Below are 21183 nucleotides of genomic sequence, written 5' to 3' on the forward strand. Positions count from 1 at the left end.
ATCTGAGGTGTGAGAGCAGGAGAGCTATGGGCAGAGATGATATGACATCAAAGCCAATATGGTCAACAGACGCAAAGGAATTTGTCAGCTGACTCTTCAGTGTTTGAATTGGTGATTGCACATGGACACCACCCAAACTCACCTTATCACTTCTGCAGCTTCCATCCTACCTCAATGTGTCACACTCTCTAAAATATAACCACTTATCCCTAAGCAACTGGAAACATACAACAATTAGCTTACATTTCACGTGCAAGTTTCCTTTCCACTAAAAACTGAATATTCACTTGAAAAAACTCCCTGAAAGACTCTTGTGAAACTTGCTCACTTTGAATGTCTTTGTCTAAATTTTTTTTTTTTTTTTCTCTTATCATACTATACATTACCATACAATAGCATATTACATTTCCAAGGACAGGAGTCTGCGCTGAACTTGTGATTTCATGCATACAAGCTCTTGATAGCTGTCATATTTAATTGACCTATTCACAAATTATGCTCTGTCAGATTCTCTGTCCTCCTAACGAATCTCATTATGAGACTCCAGTCACTTCTGGGTTATCAATCACTCAGACTAACAAAGATGACAGTCACATCATAAATTACCATTATTAATAGGTTAATAAATGGACAAAAGAAAGAAAGAAAGAAAGAAAGAAAGAAAGAAAGAAAGAAAGAAAGAAATATTACACCTTATAGAACATAACTATTGGTAATGTAACATTATCTACTGTATTTTTCCATTCATAATGTTTGTGAATGTCAAACCTTTACCAAAAATAAATGACAGGCAATATTCATCTATTTAATGTGCATTTAAGTATTGACTTAAAAAAATGACTTTTTAATTGATTATGGCATATTTACCTTTTTTGTTTTGAGAATTATGTGCCTTTAAAATTTAGATGTGAACTCATGATAAAATAGATTACTATTTCAAGCTCTTGAGAGATCACCTTCTCCCACACAGTATAGCTAATCCCATGCAAATTAATAAATCAGATCTGTGTAAAAAGGATGTCTTGTCTGAAAGAAAGAATGGGGGAAATTGATAGAATTGGAAAAAATGTAATTGACCTTAGGTTCTGTTATACCCTTAAAAAAACGAATTGAAAGCCAGAGGCTCGTTAGTGGCAATGATTTTAACAGCAAGTAAGTCCACTGGGGTTTTCTTATTCCAATTCTGAAATGAGGGATCAAAAACATTTGGTTTATTGCTTTGTTCTACTTTAGCGAATTAGCGATGACTCATTTTACACATAACTGTACACATTTCTCATTCACAATTAGGCAAATCTGTTCTCAGTTTATAAGAATGTCTCTAGGTTAAGTGCTTGTATTAAAAAAAAAAATAATAATAATAACTGCTACTGCAGAGAAAATGTTGCAGCCTGCATGTTTTTTTTTCTTTTCTTTTCTTCTATTTAGCCTTCTGAAACAATCCATGGCCTTATAAGTGTATTTAAAGACATACTTTGAGGAGAACATGTCATAAATGCCAATGTAACACGTTTTACTAGATTTAGTTAAAGGTAGACCTTTAAATCTTCAAAGTCCAAGTGTTCACACAGGATGTTTTATTGCATTTAAAAAGCTAGATGGAGTGCAATGAAATTAAACAAAGACACGTGTCTCGAGGTGGGCTTTTAAAAGTTGAACTGTTTTTACCCTGACAAAGCATCTAAAAATGTGACGCTCATGCCACGAGACAAAGAAAAATCAGCAAGATATCTCACAATGGCCTAACACATTTGTCTAATTTATGCATAGAAACAAAATATAGGCCTACCTCTTAAAGATGTCTTTTTTGTTTCAGAGGATTGGCTATAGTTTAAACAGTAACGTCTAGATGTGCATTGATTGTCATAAAGTCTCTGTACAAACAGGCTTCTTATATTGTCAGCATATCAATAAAGAGATGTGTTAAGAGTGTCGAAAGGTGGAAAAATGGTCAGGGGTCCTTGTGCAGTGAATGCTCTAAGAGCCTTTCCAATAATCCACTAATCTTCCTAATGCATATAATTGACTGTCACAGTTGCTGTCTTATTCTATTTTGAATCCAGAAATAATATATTACATTTATGTAATCCATTTAAGCAACTGAAGATATGCAGAGCGTTTCAAGAACATATATTTATATAATATATATCTATCCATCCATCCATCCATCGATCGGCGTTTCCTCCGAGGTAAGGGAGGCACTGTCTCCTCAAAAAAAAAAAAAAAAAAAAAACTGGATGAGAAAATAATCGATATTACAAAAATAAAACAACCCAAATGTTACAAAATGTGACAGAGAACAGAAAAACAGAGAAACCCGCAAGTAAAGTGACGGGAGGTCGTGTCTCTTGTGCCTACCCTGATCCCATTGGCTTATAAAAGACCCCCATAATGTGTGCAGTGGGTTTAGTGGGGGTTAATAGAGAATGGCTGTGTCTGAAATCGCATACTCTCTTGAGTTGGTACTTATTTTGAACTCAGTGACTACATTAACATGTTTCTCACATCCAGTATGGTATCTTACCAAAGCAGCTTACACTTCTAGACAACAACCAGGACAGGTATTTAAAAGTAGATGTCACATGCTGAGCAAGGCCTTAAATGCCAAAGGGGAATCCAAAAGCAATGGCAAATACATAACTTTATGATAATATTCTTGTTTGTTTGGCTTGTGTCAGTCTGAGATCCTGAGAAACTGAATCTTGAGGATTCAGTATACTTTCCGGATTCCTAGAGAATTGCCAGTTTCCTCACTCATCATCTCTTCTGTAGAGCAAAGCCTTTATCAGCTGCACTTGCTGGTGACAATTAGTGTCAGTAGTATGATGTGTGAAGGGGCAGTTGAGGCAAGCAGGGGGATCATGGCCTCTGATTGGGAGACAGCCTCTATGCTGAGGCTGAGAGGTGGATTTGAGCCAGACTCTCTATTAGAGTGCTAAGCAAGGTCATTCTACCCGCCGATGCTTCTGCCAAGCTGCTTCAGCCCGGGCCCCTGCCGAGGTGGAACCACGGGCTGCCAGCCAGCTCATCTGGGACACGTCTCCACATACAATGCCAGAGGTCACAGACCAGACCCAACCCTGCCATCGTCTAAAGTCGACAGCTTCCCATGGAGTGAGTTATGGGAGAGAGTGTTATGGCATTTTAAAAAGCAGTAGTTATGGAGCATATGCCATTGCTAGAATGTATAAGACTCTGTCAGAGGTGGTGAATGACTGAGAAAGTTCAGACGGAAACATTTTCACAGAGTTGTGAGGAGACAGAATTGCTTAAAGGTGTACAAGGAAGGAAGGGCGTTACCAAAATTATTGACAATAAACATGTAAGTTAATGAAGTTTTTATTTTATTTTATTTTGTCTATATTAATTAAACTAACACATATTGTTTAACTAAAATATAATGTTTGAAAAAAAAAAAGAACACTGCAAGATAGATCCAAGAAAATAAAAACAATACAGAAAGAATGTGTTCATTAAATTTGTTAGGTGTACTGCTCAGAGACGTGACTAGGATTGGCACAGGGTAATCATCCAGATAATAATAAAAGGTCCAAGGCACAGGTAAATAGAGCACTCCAGGGAGACAGGCAGAAGAACAGGAACAGGAGCAGGAGCAGGAGCAGGACCAGGACCAGAACAGGACACCAGAGATAGTGTCCCAAAATGCAGTGTAACATACAAAATTCATAAAGAATGACTGAACACACAGGGCTTATATGCGAGAAGAGAACATAAACAAGATAATACACAGGTGGAAGCAATCAGCAGACGATAAGTCCAGGCAATGAGTCATGGGAAATGCAGGTCAAAATTTGATAAAGAAGACAAGAGAAGTGCCCTCTGGTGACATTCAAATATCTAAATAAATGTATTAATACATACAGTGCTATGCATAAGTTTAGACACCCATACTTAAGTTTACTAAAAAGAGGAATAAAAAATCATCTTTTGGAAATTGAACTTAATGCCTTAATTAAATTTTTTTGGGAAAAATCCAACCTTTAAGGACACCAATTTTCTTTGTGAATGAATAATGTATCGTAAATAAATAAATGTTCTTCCTTAAAATACAGGGTGCATAAGTCTGGACACCCCTATGTTAAATTCCCATAGAGGCAGGCAGATTTTTATTTTTAAAGGCCAGTTACTTCATGGATCCAGGATACTATGCATCCTGATAAAGTTCCCTTGGCCTTTGGAATTAAAATAGCCCCACATCATCACATAGCCTTCACCATACCTAGAGATTGGCATGGTTTTATTTCAGTTAATATCCAGCCTAATAGCTGGTTTGATTTGCATTGAGAGATGATCTTATGGAAAGTACTCCATGCCAAACTCTAGGTATGGTGAAGGCTATGTGATGATGTGGGGCTATTTTAATAGGGAACTTTATAGTATCCTGGACCCATGAAGTAACTGGCCTTTAAAAATAAAAATCTGCCTGCCTCTATGGGAATTTAACATAGGGGAGTCCAGACTTATGCACCCTGTATTTTAAGGAAGAGCATTTCTTTATTTACGATACATTATGAGAATATAAGAAAATTGGTGTCCTTAAAGGTTGGACTTTTCCTATTTTTTTTTAATTAAGGCATTAAGTTCAATTTCCAAAAGATGATTTTTTATTTCTCTTTTTAGTCAACTTTAGCATGGGTGTCTAAACTTATGCATAGCACTGTATAATGTTTAAATATGTTCTTTAGTTTTGCACTTTTGCACTCAAGATGTCAAAATGCTCTCAAAATTTAAAAATTTACCCAGTTATGAGGAAAAAAGTACTAAATGTGTTTAGGGTGAGAAAATGTGAAAGGATAGAGAGCAGGGGAAAAAGACAGGAATGGCTTTTTTTTACTGGTGGAGCAGTGTCAAAGCTCAAATAAGCACCTTACCTTGCTGACTCACCAAAGTATCGCCACAGGGGCCTCAGAGATGTGGCGCAAGTGAGTGATCGCTGGACTACGTGGCCAGGCCAGACTGCCCACAGGCCGGAATAACACATGCAAGATCGAGACTGGAATCTCAGTGAGTCTGAGTGCTGCAAAACCCCGGGGTATATAACTCCTCCTATTGAATGTATATAGTCTTTACACCAGGTGCATGACATTATCTATGCGTACCCTTGTTTTGAATGTTTAAAATACTCACTGTAACACAAATGAATGAGGCTCTTATGAGGACTGAGGACTTAAGAACATGATTGTGAGGAATTCAATTGCAATTCGAATTTGTATGTAAGACAGTACAATTAAAATAACTGAAATTCAAAGAAATTAATGTGTATTCATATCAATTGTAAAACTAAAAAGCAAATGAATGTTGACTGAAAGTTTGAACGTTTTGGGAAACAATTCTTTAAGTTTGAGAATAATAGAGCTTAGAGACAGAGAAAATGATGGAACAAACAGAATGAAGAATAGAATGATAGAACACTAGAATGAGACAATATAATGATAGACAGAATGAACAATAGAACGCTAGACTGAATTAAAGCTGCAGACCGTAACGTTTTTTTTGTGTTCAAATTATACAAAATGTATATGACCTCAAGTATATGGCTGTTAGAAATGTCGACCAAATTGACTACACCACCCCCACTTTTCCGGGATAGGGGACCCTAACAATGATATTTTTAACACATGCAGTTCAAATAAATGAACTAGAAGCCAGAGTACAAAAGGTTGACTTTATTAAAATGACAGATACAATCCTTCTCCAGAGATATTATTGTTAAAATAAAAACCTGGTTGGCAACAATGTTGTTTAAAAAAATGTGAAAAACTAAATAAATAAAACCAAAACCAAAACCACAAAGAAGAACCAAAAACATACCACAATAATTCAACTAAACTCCAAACTTAAAAAAAAAAAAATATATATATATATATATATATATATATATATACATATATATATATATATACTGTATATATATACAGTATATATACATACATACATACATACATACAGTATATATATATAATAAAAAAACAACAATAATGAATCTAGGGTTCAGATTAATTGAGCTGACTTAGATTATGGTTTAAACCGTGTTGGGCAAGCTACTTGGAAAATGTAGTGAGCTAAGATAGCAGTTACTCTACATTAAATGAAGCTTCACTACACTGAAGCAACCACCCTGGGAAATGTAGCAAGCTAAGCTACAACAATATGGCAAAAGTAGTTTACTACATCTAAGCTATTTTTATTTTTATATTGAACCAACTTTATTCCAAGTCAATGCTATTTCAGTGATCAATAAAACTGTCAGTCAAACAGATAGGCAGGCATAATTTGTCACTTCAATTGTTTATTTAAAAACTGTTCCAAACCAATTTGAAAGACGCATGCAGTTCTGTTTATTAACCGCCAAAAGTTACGGACTGCAGCTTTAAGGGTAGAATGATAAAATGCTAGATAGAATGAACGATTAAATGCTGGACAGAATGAACGACTAAATGTTAGACAGAATGAACTCTACAATGCTAGACCGAATGAACGAAAGAATACTAAACAGAATTAAGGGTAGAATGATAAAACGCTACATAGAATGAATGATTAAATACTAGAGGGAATTAATGACTGAATGCTGGACACAATGAATGACTGAATGCTGGACAAATTTAACTATACAATGCTAGACAGAATGAACGATAGAACACTTGATCGAATGAATGATAGAACGCTATACAGAATGGATGATTGACCGCTGGACATGATGAACGATAGAATGCTAGAAAGAATGAACAATAGAACGCTAAACAGAATGAACGATTGAACGCTAGACATAATGAACTATAGAACGCTATACAGAATGGATGATTGACCGCTGGACATGATGAACGATAGAATGCTAGACAGACAGAATGAACGATAAAACGCTAAACAGAATGGATGATTGACCGCTGGACATGATGAACGATAGAATGCTAGAAAGAATGAACAATAGAACGCTAAACAGAATGAACGATTGAACGCTAGACATAATGAACGATAGAACACTAGAGAGAATGGAACGATAGAACGTTAGACCGAATAAACAATAGAACACTAAACAGAATGAACGATTGAACGCAAGACATAATTAACGATAGAACGCTAGGCAGAATGAGCAATAAAGCGTTAGACAGAATGAGCGAAAGAACATTACATAATGAACGATAGAACGCTAGACAGAATGAGCGATAGAACATTAGACAGAATGAACGATATAACGTTGGACCAAATGAACAATATAACGTTAGACCAAATGAACAATACAATGCTATGAACATTAGACAGAATGGACAGAATGAACAATGGTAGACAGAATGAACGATATAACGTTAGACAAAATGAACGATAGAACGCTAGACAGAATGAAAGATAGAACGCTGGACAATATGAACAATGGTAGACAGAATGAACAACAGAACGGCAGACAAAATGAACGACTGAATGCTCGAAAGAATGAACTATACAATGCTAGAAAGAATGATAGAACATTATACCGAATGAATGATACAATGCTAGACAGAATGAACAGAACTCTAGATCGAATGAACGATAGAACGCAAGACAGAATGAACGACTGAATAATAGAATGCTAGATAGAATGAACAACTGAACAGTGGACAGAGTGAACGATAGAACACTAAATAGAATGAACGACTGAATGCTGGACAGAATGAACGAAACAATACTAGACAGATTGAATAATATAATGCTAGAAAGAATGAACGATTGAACGGTGGACAGAATGAACGATAGAACACTAAACAGAATGAACGATAGAATGCTAGATGGAACAAACAACTGAACGCTGGACAGAATGAATGATAAAACACTAGAGAGAATGAACAATGGAATGCTAGACAGAACAAACAACTGAACACTGGACAGAATGAATGATAGAACACCAGACAGAATAACCGATAGACAGAATGAAGTAAAAAAGATTTACTCATTTAATAATTTGTGCAGATGTAGATCTGAAGTTCTGAAGAACTTAAATCTGTCAATAAATTATAAAAAAAAAATGTATGCCAAACGATTCTGTAATAAATGAAAAGATATTTTTAAGTTAAAGGTTCAATCAAAGGAGATGGCAAAAATGAAAATGTGATCCTCTTCTCTCCAAGGTTGCCTTGGTGTGAGATGACAAGCACTCAACCTCCTTTCACCGTGCATCTCATTCCAGACAAAGACAAATAAACCGCTGATTGAAGCTGAGAACGGGAAGATGTGACTGACATGTTTGTATAAATGTTTATACATTACTCCCTCTGATTAGTCACAGCGCTCTTGGATGGGGTTCAAGAACAGGAAAAAAATAGCACCAGTGTGCATGTGTGAGACTGTATGTAACTATGTGTGACTTTTAGCTTGTGAATCTCCACCCCTTTGAAAGCTCCCCCATCATATACGATTAGAAAGGGCACATCTAGTCTCACATGTCAGGGCTAGAAATAACAGTATTAAATTTAGAGTATCCCACATTCATAATTTCCAAACACTCCCCCATGAAATATTTAGTGTGACTAAAGGGAAGCAAGGATGATGTTGGATGATTTGACACGTGTCTTTGTAACTTGGCTATTTGAGGATGGTAGCTTCAGTCTGTGACAACAGAAGACGTTCTGCACAGACAGATCTGTTTTAGTTTTGCCTGTTCTGTCTGAGAGCTGAGTCACAGCCATGTTTGTACTGACTTGGTATGTGTATTGTTTTCGTTTTGTTGTTGATTTGTTTGAAGTGACTGCTGAGTAACACCGGGTCCAATTTCATTATCCGTGAAATAAAAAAAAAATAAAAAAATAAATGCTTTTTACACTGTTAGATATGTCCTCAAAAATAGACGGCAGATAAGAGTAGGATGATAAAATGATCCTGCAGAAGGTTTTAGGTATGATGTAAAATATTCAAAGTTGCAGTTTTAATAGCAGTATTACTATAGCAGTATTATTATTATTAGCTATCACTCATTTACATAAACATTTATTAAGAAAATGTAAATACTTAATACAATCCAATTCTATTGTTATATTACCCTCTGTAGTAGCCTATAATATAAATTACAATTTATATAGGTAACACTTTACAATAAGGTTGAGTTTATTAACGTTGTTCCATATCACTCTGCGGACTCTCTCTTTCTTATGTCATGCAAATACATACAGACTGGAACCATCTTGCAGGTCAATTATTGTATTGAAATAATTTATTGTAATGAAAATTACGTTGGAGAACTTTAGTATTGATATAACTGTAAGGTAACACTTTAGTTTAGGGTCCAATTCTTACTATTAACTAGTTACTTATTAGCATATTAGCATATCCTAGTGCATAGGATATTGACTGTTTATTAGAACTTATAAAGCACATATTAATGCCTTATTCTGCATCCTACCCAATACCTAAACATAACTGCCTTACGAACTATTAATAAGCAGTAATTAGGAGTTTTACGCAAAAGTTGCAGATAATAGAGAATTGGACCCTAAACTAAAGTGTGACCAACTGTATATAGACCAATACTAAATACAGTTACAGTGTTCATCTTGTCACTAGGTCGATAGTTTTGTACATTGTGATGAAGAAAAAAACTTTCTTAGCGGAAGTTAAAGGGATAGTTCACTTTGAAATAAAATTTTGGTATGTTTTAGCTTACCTCAAGGGCATCCAAGATGTAGGTGTCTTTTTTGTCCGTAGTAGTTTAAATTTTGATATTTTTAGGTCAAACCGTTCTTGTCTGTCAGTCATATAATGCAGGTCTATGGTCACTATCTCAAAGAGCATGCACAGAGAAGTCCAAATTAAATAATTCCCCATCGTAAGTACACATTGATGGCCTAAGACACGAAACGAGCGTTTTGTGTGAGAAAACGAACAGTATTTATATTGTTTTTACCTCTACACAACCACGTCCAAGTGATCTGAGGGCACGAACGCTTCCTGGTGTGTGACGTGTGCGCGCGTTCTGGCTTATGGGCCTTTCACATGGGACGCAGTATGTGCGGCGCTGCGCTATAAAACCCATTCATCTCAATGAATGCGCATCATTGGCGTGCTCACGCGCACGCCGCGGTCAAAGTTCAAAATAGTTCAACTTTTGCCGCTGCGCTCTGTGACGATTACCAGCGCGATCAATAGAATCGGGGGTTCCAAACCTGGTGATCTGTCTATACGTTATTAGATATAACTGTTATACATAGAACACACGGGCAGTATGTGTTAAAAGCCTTTTTTCCTCCTGAACTGTAAAGTAAATTATATAAAGACATCGTATGGTATGAACGATCGTCTCATAGACAGACAGATTTACATTATAAATAGTTGTGTTTTAACTGTCAGGTAATTTGTGGGTAGGCAATGTGTGTAAACAGTTTTTTTAATATGTGTCCCCCATGAATGAACTCTACACTTGTTAAATTACGTGGAGTAGAGGTATAGTTTTCAAATGTGTTATTAAAACTGCTGCTGCCCGAAAGGAGGAACAACAGACGTTGCCCTTCGCGTTGTATCTGAAGGGCAACGCTGAACCCAGCGGCAAGCGCCGCGCATACCGCGTCCTGTGTGAAAGGCCCATTAGTCTGCGCAAGCGCCGGACGTGATCTCGGATGTGTACAAGAGGTAAAAACGATATAAATACTGTTCGTTTTCTCACACAAACCGCTCGTTTCGTGTCTTGGGCCATCAATGTGTACTTACGATGGGGAATTGTTTAATTTGGACTCTGTGCATGCTCTTTGAGATAGTGACCATAGACCTGCATTATATGACTGACAGACAAGAACGGTTTGACCTAAAAATATCAAAATTGAAACTACTGCGGAAAAAAAGACACCTACATCTTGGATGCCCTTGAGGTAAGCTAAAACATACCAAAATTTAATTTCAAAGTGAACTATCCCTTTAAGATAATATACAGGTATAAGATTATAAAATGATCTCAACTTAAAATTAAATCAACCTTTCTTATCTTATCTTATCATATTTATTTATTTGGTAAGCAGCCATGTTATGAGAAGAATAATGCCAGTTAACTGGTCATTACAGAAAAATAAATGAGAAGAAGTACTAACACTTTCATACTAAGTACTTTCATCATGAACTAATAATAATAAACAACCTTTTTTTACAGGAACCTATTAATTAATCTAGGTTCATGTTAATGTACACATGAAGAGTTCAGATGCAAAAGCCTCTAAATGCCATCTGAAATTTTCTTATAGAATGACCATTTTTATCAAGCATTTAGAGGCTTTTGCATCTGAACTCTTCACATATACTAGCTATACTGGCATTGTAAATTCATTGTTAATTCATGACACATTGTTCATTTAGACAATTTGAAATATATAAAAAAATAAAAATAGTAACCTACATAAATTCTGTAGCTTAAAAGTATTGCTCATTGTTACTTAATACATTAACTTGTTCTAATTAATCATTTACCATGTAAAGGGCCAGCAAACAATAAATGCATACTAATGATGTGTTTATGTTTATTTTTGTAGTTAAATATGATTTATTATGTATATTCATGCAACATTTCCTGAAACTTCCCAAAAGCCAGGGCATACAGAATAAACCAGTGGTGGTAATGTGAAATGACTTCACCTACATGCATGCGCCATTGAATTATTAAGCTCTTCACTGGGGATAACCGACTGTCGTTAGTTCCCTCCGTAGCAGTCACAGATAAGCGTGGCTGATTCTTTTTGAGTTTGCAGAGCTTTGGGTGCATGGTGGCGCAGGGAATTCACTTCAGCGACTGCAGTCAGAGATAAGAGGAAGAAAGGGATATGTAGATGTTCTTTGCTGGGAAAGGATGTGGAAGAAAAGGTAGGCAGAGTGATTCTACATTTCACTCTCCACCAACAGTGTGGCCTGCATAATGATAACTTTCTCAAAGTGAACAAAGGCATCAAAAGGATTGAGAGAAGCAAGGATTATTTAAATACTAGGTGTATTAAAAGTCTTGGTGTGCCTTTCCATCCCTAAAGTCATCAAAAAAAAAAAAAAAAAAGTAACACAGCCCAGTTTTAGCCTGCTGAAAAGCATGTATACACAATGGAATCAGCAGTGTTAAATAGCAGCTGACTAAGGGGCAGAGATAAAAAGGCAGTCGTTCATTCAAGCTAAGCCAGAATTAGCTCATGTCATACAAGAAAGGCTGCGAGAAAGTGATAGGACAGTACCCAGCTCTAAATTCTAGTTATGCCACTAGTTTATCTTGAACACACAGTTCCTGAAGTCTGAGTATGGGACGTTTCATTTAATATACAGCACCTGACAGGCATTTGTTCCCTTTGGGTGGATTATTCAATTGCATATGGTGCGAATATTACAGGTATTTTCCATTGATCTGTCATGCTTAGATGATGAATTGCATGTCTGTCTGTGATAAGTACATATTTAAAGTTGGCATGAAACTGAAATTGCGATGACTTTTCTTCCCTATTGTGACGAATATCTGAGTAAAACTGCTAGAATGAAATGAGAAAAAATAGAAAATGAGTGAATGAGAAAAAATGTAGGGCGGGACATGTCCATCGGGAATTGATAGGATCGTAGAAAGTGGTGTTGCAAACTAAATGGAGGGGATGGATTCGGAGCCTTTTCCTGTGAATGTGCAAAACTTCAGATTATTTAGCTGCTGCAGGTAAATAACTAGAAGAACAGTACAACAAATGGTTAAACAAATTTAGATTAAAAAAAAACAAAACAAAAAAAAAACAGTGTATTTATGATTACGATAACGGATATCATAACGCACAGCTAAATAATCACAGCCTAAGTGGCCTTGCACATTCGAGTTAAAAATGGCCACTTCCACTTTTATGCTAAAAATGAGATCAAATGAGAAGAGATGTCACAGCAACACGGAGGACATTTTAATGATTTTCAAAAAAGGTTATGGGTGAACATATTTTTAAAATAATAACAATAATGTTTACTGATAAATCATTCATGCAACATTCCATGAAACTGTCAGTTTGGATTTCATGGTGACTGAAATCAATAAACCAATATTGAAGATCAACCTGTCATTAAAAATATAATTAAAATGGTAAATATAATTTTTTTTTATTTTTTTTTTTTTTATCAGTTGGTGGTATACTGATTGACTGATTGATTGATTTATTTTTTCTCAGAAGAAATTCACTCTCAATATCCTCTACTTTCTTTACTCTCTCACACATTGGTGCCGCACAAGGTTGCCACCAGTAAGGGACGTTTTTGTTCTGACCTCCTTCTGTTAAAAGAGGGGTTGTCCTTGGCAGGGATGTGTACGGGACATGGATGCATAAAGTGTATTAAAAACGAAGTGCAAAGTCCTGAAGGTTAATTTACTCTTAACTCTTTTTAAGTATCTGTCTGTAGGGGCTTCATTAGGGTGACATGCTGGATGCTGGAGAGGACGAGATTAACATTGCAGGGGAGACATATTTCCCATTCAGACTGTCCGTCCATCTATTCTCAAACCAAAATGGGCATCACAAACGCACACGCTCCTGTGCACGCACACACATACAACATCTGGAGTCGACTAGTTGAACCACATAATGGGCAAGGACAGCTCAATGGCAGTGGGATGCAGCCAAAAAGGGACTTGCTTTTTTTTTTTCATTGTGCTTTTAATTAAACCCATATCCCATTTGTATCTGTTGTGATATCCTTGGCTGAAAACAATTACAAGGGAAATATTTGATTGTGGTCACACGTCACGTACATATTTTGCATTACGCAGTGCGTGCACACGATCCGACTTATGAGCTCTATGTCTTTTTTGTTAATCAGCATTGTCATTGCATCTCATTAGCAACAAAATAGCATTTCCGACTGCTGCTTATAGAAGTTGATTCTCATAATAAAACAGCTTGGCAATCAAACAGTCCCTAAATGAATAATACCATTTCAGCTCCACTGCTTAAATGCATTGAAACTAGAGTTAATCACATTTTGCTCTGTCTTACTGCTCTAATTTAAACACTATTGAAATAGGAAGTAATTAATTACCATTTAATCACAGATACACAGTAGAGTTTGTGTTTTATAACCAGAAATGGTCAGAGAATCTGTTTGAAAATGTCCATTTCGATTCTTATATATATATTATTTAGGTTGGAATCTTTCTTTCTCCTCTTTGCTTCTTTTTTCCCCCCAACATCACTGTATTGTTCATTGAAACCTGGCCACAGGGATCAATAGACTTCTTCTAGACTTTGTTCCTTGTAACTGTGTAATGGGGGAGAAATCCCCAATGCCTGAGTGAAGAAAGGGGAGAGGCCCCACTCTTGAGTATCGATCCTATAGCACAGACTGTAAGCAGACCAAGGGCAACTCCCAGCTCTTGTTTGCTCTCAGCATCTCTCTTTCTCTAACACACACGTAGTGTACACAGGGGTAGGGCATCGCCAATGAAGAGAAGACCAGCAGGCAGGAAAACTCTTAGAATGTTGAGGAGAGATAAAAGTGCTTTGTTTCCATTACAGATGCACTCTAAAGATAGAACAGAGGGATTATGAAGAAAGAATAGAGGAGAAAAAAAAGCACAGGTACACATTTATCTACTGCAGGCTTTATCTCGACACTCATGTAGAGTGTACTTGTGTAGCGTGGGAACAAAATCCCCCAACAGAAAGGAGACAGCAGCACTCTTGATTCCAGCAACCTGCAGTGGCTCTCAAATGGTTTTGCTTCAAGACCTATAATTTACAGCAGATCAAGTGGTGACACACTACTAAAGTTGTTTACTGCAAAAAGACAAAACAAAAATGGCCTTAACCTGAACGTAACCTAAACAAATTTATAAAAAATTTGCAAGAAGTTATGTAATATGATAAATCTGAGACGACAAGGACAATTGTAAATATGCAAGGTAAATACAACAACTTACAGCAGAAGCTAACATCATAACTGCAAATCATTGGGACACTTGTGGAGGTTGCTTCAGTCTGCTTGGTGTCAAATTTGTATTATTGTTATTATTATTATTGTTGATCATTTATTTTTAATATTTGCTTTAAGTATAGTTTCCCCTGTTGTATGTGATTACAAACCAGTGTTACTCACGTATGGAGAGGAATCAAAGCAACCTCCGCGTCTGTTTTCAGGCCTTCCCGCTTCGCTCTCTCCTATATATATATATATATATATATATATATATATATATATATATATATATATATATATATATATATATATATATATACATACATACATACATACATAGATAGGGATGGGTATCGTTAAGGTTTTAATGGTATTACTACCGATACTGCTTATCGATCCGGTACTTTAACAGTATTCTTATCGGTTATTATATATATATTTTTTTTTTTTAAGAATTAAGAACATAATGAACATTGCTTTATATTATGAAATGAAAAATATCTATTGCAAAAGAAAAAGCAATGCTTTAACAAAACTAATAAAATATCTATTTGTTATGCAGCAGTGTGCAGGCTTTTTTTGTTTTATATACATAAGATAGGACACGATAAGCAAAAACAAGTACAAAGATACAAATTATATACACAGTGCTTTAATTTCAGGAAGGTCTACTAACATTACTGTCCAGGTAAGTGTTTATGTCTGAAAATAAATCTAATTTAGTAATCAAATGTAAACACTGCATATAGTTTTTCATAGATAGATTAATGCTTATTAAAGCTGAAGTTATTCATTCAAGAGCTGTGAGTGATTTTCTCTGACATTTGTTGTTTGATTCGCATTAATGGCTCAATCGTCAGAAGGTTTAAGAACGAGTGCAGATCTAATAGGCGACTGATGCACCATAATTTTCTCCCAACTATTTACGTCCATTTAAGACATAAACTGTGTTTAAGTGAATCTCAGAGCTGGTCATTTTTACATATTTGTGTGTATATTTGATAGTTTAGACGCGCACACGAAGCCCGAAGTTAAAGGGTAAGTTCACCCAAAAATTAAAATGATGTCATTAATGACTCACCCTCATGCCGTTCCAAGCCCGTAAGACCTCCGTTCATCTTCGGAACACAGTTTAAGATATTTTAGATTTAGTCCGAGAGCTTTCTGCCCCTCCATTGAAAATGTATGTACGGTATACTGTCCATGTCCAGAAAGGTAATAACGACATCATCAAAGTAGTCCATGTGACATCAGTGGGTTAGTTAGAATGTTTTGAAGCATCGAAAATGCATTTTGGTCCAAAAATAACAAAAACTACGACTTTATTCAGAATTGTATTCTCTTCCGGGTCTGTTACTGTCTGCTGACGTAAGACGCTGCTGACGTGTTATCTGGTGCGCCCGAGCTTCGTTTACAGTCTGAGAGAGACGCACGCTGTAAACAAAACAATCTTCGCAAACATGTCTAAGGATTTCGACACAGAGGAAGACTTGCATTTTTTTTGCCCAGCCATATTTATTTGAACCCGAATACACGGACGAAGAACTAAGCAGCGTCTTATCAGCAGCGTCTTACGTCAGCAGCGTCACTGCGGAGTCATGGACGCGGATTGACAACAGACCCGGAAGAGAATACAATGCTGAATAAAGTCGTAGTTTTTTGTTATTTTTGGACCAAAATGTATTTTCGACGCTTCAAAAAATTCTAACTAACCCACTGATGTCACATGGACTACTTTGATGATGTCGTTATTACCTTTCTGGACATGGACAGTATACCGTACATATTTTCAATGGAGGGACAGAAAGCTCTCGGACTAAATCTAAAATATATTAAACCATGTGTTCCGAAGATGAACGGAGGTCTTATGGGCTTGGAACGACATGAGGGTGAGTCATTATTTTTGGGTGAACTAATCCTTTAAGTATACTTTTCTTGTCTCGTTGCAGTCCGTTTCGGAGCACGAGCAGCCTTGTGAACAGTGTCTCTTGCGCAGATTTTTGTGCTTTTAATAGCTGTTTTTAAGATCAAACGCGTCCGCAATTTAGCAACAGTACTGCATTTTACAACAATCACCGATCGTGCTGATTCTGACGGTACGTTTGGGTTTTAGGAAGAAATGACAGCGCACCACTGTGAAGGGAAGGAAGTTGCGCTACAGAATGCGTCTAGTTTTTAATGGTTTTACCTCAAATATCTTCTTTTTATAATCTTTGGAGGCCGAAATCTAAAATAAAATTAGACTAATATCCCAGATATATAGTGTAACCACGTTTTAATTTTTAGTTCGGTCCTCATTGTCACTCATTAAGCAGGGGCTGTCCTGTTGTGCGCACTGTGGCTCCATATTAAAGCACTCTCTCTCTATTCTGGACTGCGAATAGCAAAATTGCATCACAGACAAATGGTTTAATATTATTATATATAGAAATGGCTGGCGAGATAAACATGTTCAAGATAACGTCTTTATAGCAATAATAAAAAGTATGTGTATTTTCTTAATTTCTCCAGTACCGACAGCAGAACCGATAACGTCCGAGCTTATCGATACATCGGTCTTTCAAAATTCAGCCCCAGGGCCAGGACCGGGTTTTGGTACACATATTTTAGGAAAGAGGTCCATCACAAAAGGGTTCATTCTATCCAGGAGCCCTTTGAGAAAAAAACAAAACAAAAAAACAACAACACCAAAACCTACACTAGTGGACTCTACACTAGTATATAACCTAGGATCTTTAGCATATTAGTCCACATGCTGTCTCTGTCTCTGTTCATGCTGTTACTGCATTTCCTATCATCCTCCCTGGCACCAAACCAAGCTCACCTGGAACTCATCTAGAGCACACACACTAAGTCATTGTTTGAACTTATCTGATGTAACAGACCTACCTTGTGACTTACCTGCTCGATGTTCCTGACTACCTTGCTAGGTAATGCTATCTCCTGTCATTCTAGTCATCCTCCAGTCATCACATTATCCAAGTCGTCTTCCAAGATTCAAGATCATCATCTCTCATCTCAACGTAAGTTTTTTCTAAGTTAACAATAAAATTGTATCTCATGTGCTATCGATCTCAAGTATAATCACTTAGGCTACCTGTTTATATATTGTGTTCATGCCATACCTGCAAATGAACCTACCTGTTTGAGTTTTACCTCAGTTCTGGTCATTGTGTCCAAGCCTGAGCGTAAAAGTTACCTAATAATCATAATACTGTTTAATAAGCTAAAATACTTCAAAAACAGTTCTGACATGACACAACTTGAAAGCTCACACCCTATCGGACACTCGTAGCAGCAAATAGTACACCAGAAAATGTTGCTGATGCTTCAAAGTGTCAAATAAATCCCTGTTCATGTGGCTAAAGGTTATTCTTTGATCTCTGGAGAGGGCGAGGATTAGTATTTCTCACCTTTAAAAGAAGCAGAGAGAAATGGGAAAGGCTGGCCATGTGATTCCTGCATGAGTAAGGTAATAAGGACAGAATAAAAATGATCTGCGTTTTGGCGTAATAGAGTTGTAATAGACTTGCTCTCTGCAGGAGACACAGGAAAAATAGATTGACGTCCCACAGAGAAAAGTCTCTCCCCGTTGGGGTTTCCCCTGGGATGGAATGCACACGTTCATCCAACCTCCGTCTGCCAGAGCAGTCATCTATCATTCTACATTCTACCGTGCAACTGCTTCTTTAGAAAATGGAAACGAACCTGCCACGACGACCTGCATAAAGATTTCTGATTAGGATCAGCTTCCTTTCGCATGTTCAATATGCCTGATGGTGGGGATAGTTTTGTTCAGTTGAGCTTATGAGCTCTCTGAGGTAAAAGTGAGTCTCTATCAGACTGCAGGTGTTTATCTATAATCAGTTCATAATGAATGAGATATATTCCTAGAGAAAGATTCCTGATCCTCCTTGCAGATACTTGATATATATTGGGCAGACTATATGAATCTGCAGCTTTTATTATATGAAACCCATTCTTCTGCTCACACATGCTAGAATTAAGCTTCCAGTCTCTTCTCTTTTCCTTTCTGTTGTTCTCCACCCCACAACATATTCTCTTTACAGTCAAAAATGCTTAAAAATGAATAAAGCTTAAAATAATTAACCAGAAAGTCCCTCTTTTGTTTAGAGTTGCTAACATGTCACACATTACTGAGCTCAGAGCAGTCAGCCAGAACAGCCAAAGACATTTACATCACATCAGCCCGTTCCACGATACAGGTAGCATTGTAACTATTAAAATGCATATGGAATAAGATTAAGTACTACCCTGATGAAATGTGACACACTGTAATGAAAAAGAGACAGAGAGAGAGACGGAGGAAGAGAGAGAGAGAGAGAGAGAGAGAGAGAGAGAGAGGAGGGAGGGGGGGGTACATACATTCACTATCTATTAATCATTTAACGCCTCCTTAATAACACATTTATCAGATGACTGCAAAAATCAAAGAAGTTATGAAATATTAAAGTCGCAAGAGCAACATTACACAGTCAAGTCATAAATCATAACAATAATGAATAATTTACATATGTGCATATCATTCCTCTGGTCTGTTTGGCCTACTGTAGATTGATCACTCAAAGCGCAGGAATCAATCTCAATAAAGTATGATCAATTGAGGTCCGTATCTCACTTGTGTTAAAAGTTAAAATGTCAAAGTTTTATTTTCAACAGATTTTACGGATTTTTGGAGGTTCCCTCTGACTAGCACTTGCATTGATTAGTACAACAAAACCTTCAGAAAGCATCTGCCTACATTGTCTCCCCTGATGTGTTGTTCAGGCTCCTTTAAACAATTGCTATCTTTTCCATTCCTTCATTTGGGTCTGATTGAGGGCTCCAGCCGCGATGAGATCGATAGCTCAAAGTGAATACAAGACTGACAGAGTAAATTGGGTTCTCTTGTTTAAGTTAACAGAGGACCTCACTGTGGTTTTTTCTTTATGGCTTTTGGCCCAAACAGAATAAAACATTATCCAACGGACCACCATCTGAGAGGTTACCCTGTTAAATAAATAAGTGCTTAAAAGGAGAAAAGATAAGACATGGCAATTTCTCTAACTAAAATAAAGTGCAAAAGTGAAGGGGGAAGTCGAATCCCACTTTGGAAATAAAACCAATGGCAGGTTTCCAATATTCATCTCTGAGATTTTTAAATCTTTGAATGTGTAATATGCTGAATCAACAGTAATTACAGCTGACTATGGATGGTTAAGGTACAAATCCAGACCCAGCATCATGTCTTAATATATACTTCTCTTTTTCTTTTTTCTTTTTTAAATAAGACTGAGCAATCAATCGGCAGCATCAATACCCCTTAGCATTGCTTTAACTGTGCGCCTCTGCTAGCTAATGAAATCTGTGCAAAGCTCCTCCAGCTATCGATCGGAGGGAGCTCTAATTTGCCGCTTGAGATCAGGCAGCTCCATCTCTACCTTTTCTCTCTCGTCTCTCTCTTTCCTAACTCCTCCTTCTTCCACTCTCTCAAATAGCAGATAACTGCTGAGCAGACTTGCCTTGAGCAGCATATCGAGCTGGGGTGCAGGACTATGGAAATATTTCATCAGACATTTAACAAAGTATTTAAGGTTGAATAGATACGTGCAAGTGTAAAAATATTGGATGAAGTATCTGAGCTCTGGAGAAATAAAACAGCCTTACAACACAAGTAACAACTGTGTTCTTCAGCTATCTCCAAAGTCATCCAAAACCTACAGTATAAGCTGACGTGTCGTGACTATCTTATGATTATTGATATTTAGGCTGGCTTTTGTAGGCTAGACACCCTGCTAGTCACACAAGACAATCAGGCACAGGACAACAGGATACTATATTTGCATTGTTTGCTAGAAAGAGCATATACAAAAATAAAATAGTCCTGAAGTCATGGTTGCAGATTAGATGTTTAGGCATGGACACAAAAAGTGGTAACACTTTACAATAAGGGTACATGAATAATCATGTACTAATACCTGAATTAATAAAAGCCTGAACTAATCATGAACCAATGACGAGCTATCCTTAACTACGACTAGAGTCATTATGGATTCACACATGAATAGCGCAGCCTTAACTAATTTTAGAACAAGTTTGATAGTTATTGCATTAATTAACATATATGGATAAACCAAATTAAACAACCTCTTTAAGAAGGAATAAGAAGTACCCTGACTTTGAAACAAAATTAAATAATTTAAAGGACACCTATTATGCCCCTTTTCACAAGATGTAAAATAAGTCTCTGATGTCCTCAGAGTGTGTATGTGAAGTTTTAGCTCAAAATACCAACAGATCATT

The 21183-nt window shown here is 36.7% G+C and overlaps 2 long non-coding RNA genes across 2 annotated transcripts; both read left to right on the forward strand.

The window, feature by feature from the left end:
- Positions 1–3142: 3142 nt before the first annotated feature.
- Positions 3143–9073, forward strand: LOC309493126. Its single transcript, XR_014203806.1, has 3 exons — positions 3143–3322; positions 4922–5053; positions 8121–9073. It is a non-coding gene; the product is annotated as an uncharacterized lncRNA (long non-coding RNA).
- A 2801-nt stretch (positions 9074–11874) lies between these two features.
- Positions 11875–18997, forward strand: LOC309493120. Its single transcript, XR_014203801.1, has 4 exons — positions 11875–12334; positions 17836–17903; positions 18249–18352; positions 18423–18997. It is a non-coding gene; the product is annotated as an uncharacterized lncRNA (long non-coding RNA).
- The last annotated feature ends 2186 nt before the right edge of the window (positions 18998–21183 follow it).

The sequence above is a fragment of the Leuciscus leuciscus genome (genome assembly GCF_965113295.1).
Source record: "Leuciscus leuciscus genome assembly, chromosome: 2".
Taxonomy (NCBI): domain Eukaryota; kingdom Metazoa; phylum Chordata; class Actinopteri; order Cypriniformes; family Leuciscidae; genus Leuciscus; species Leuciscus leuciscus.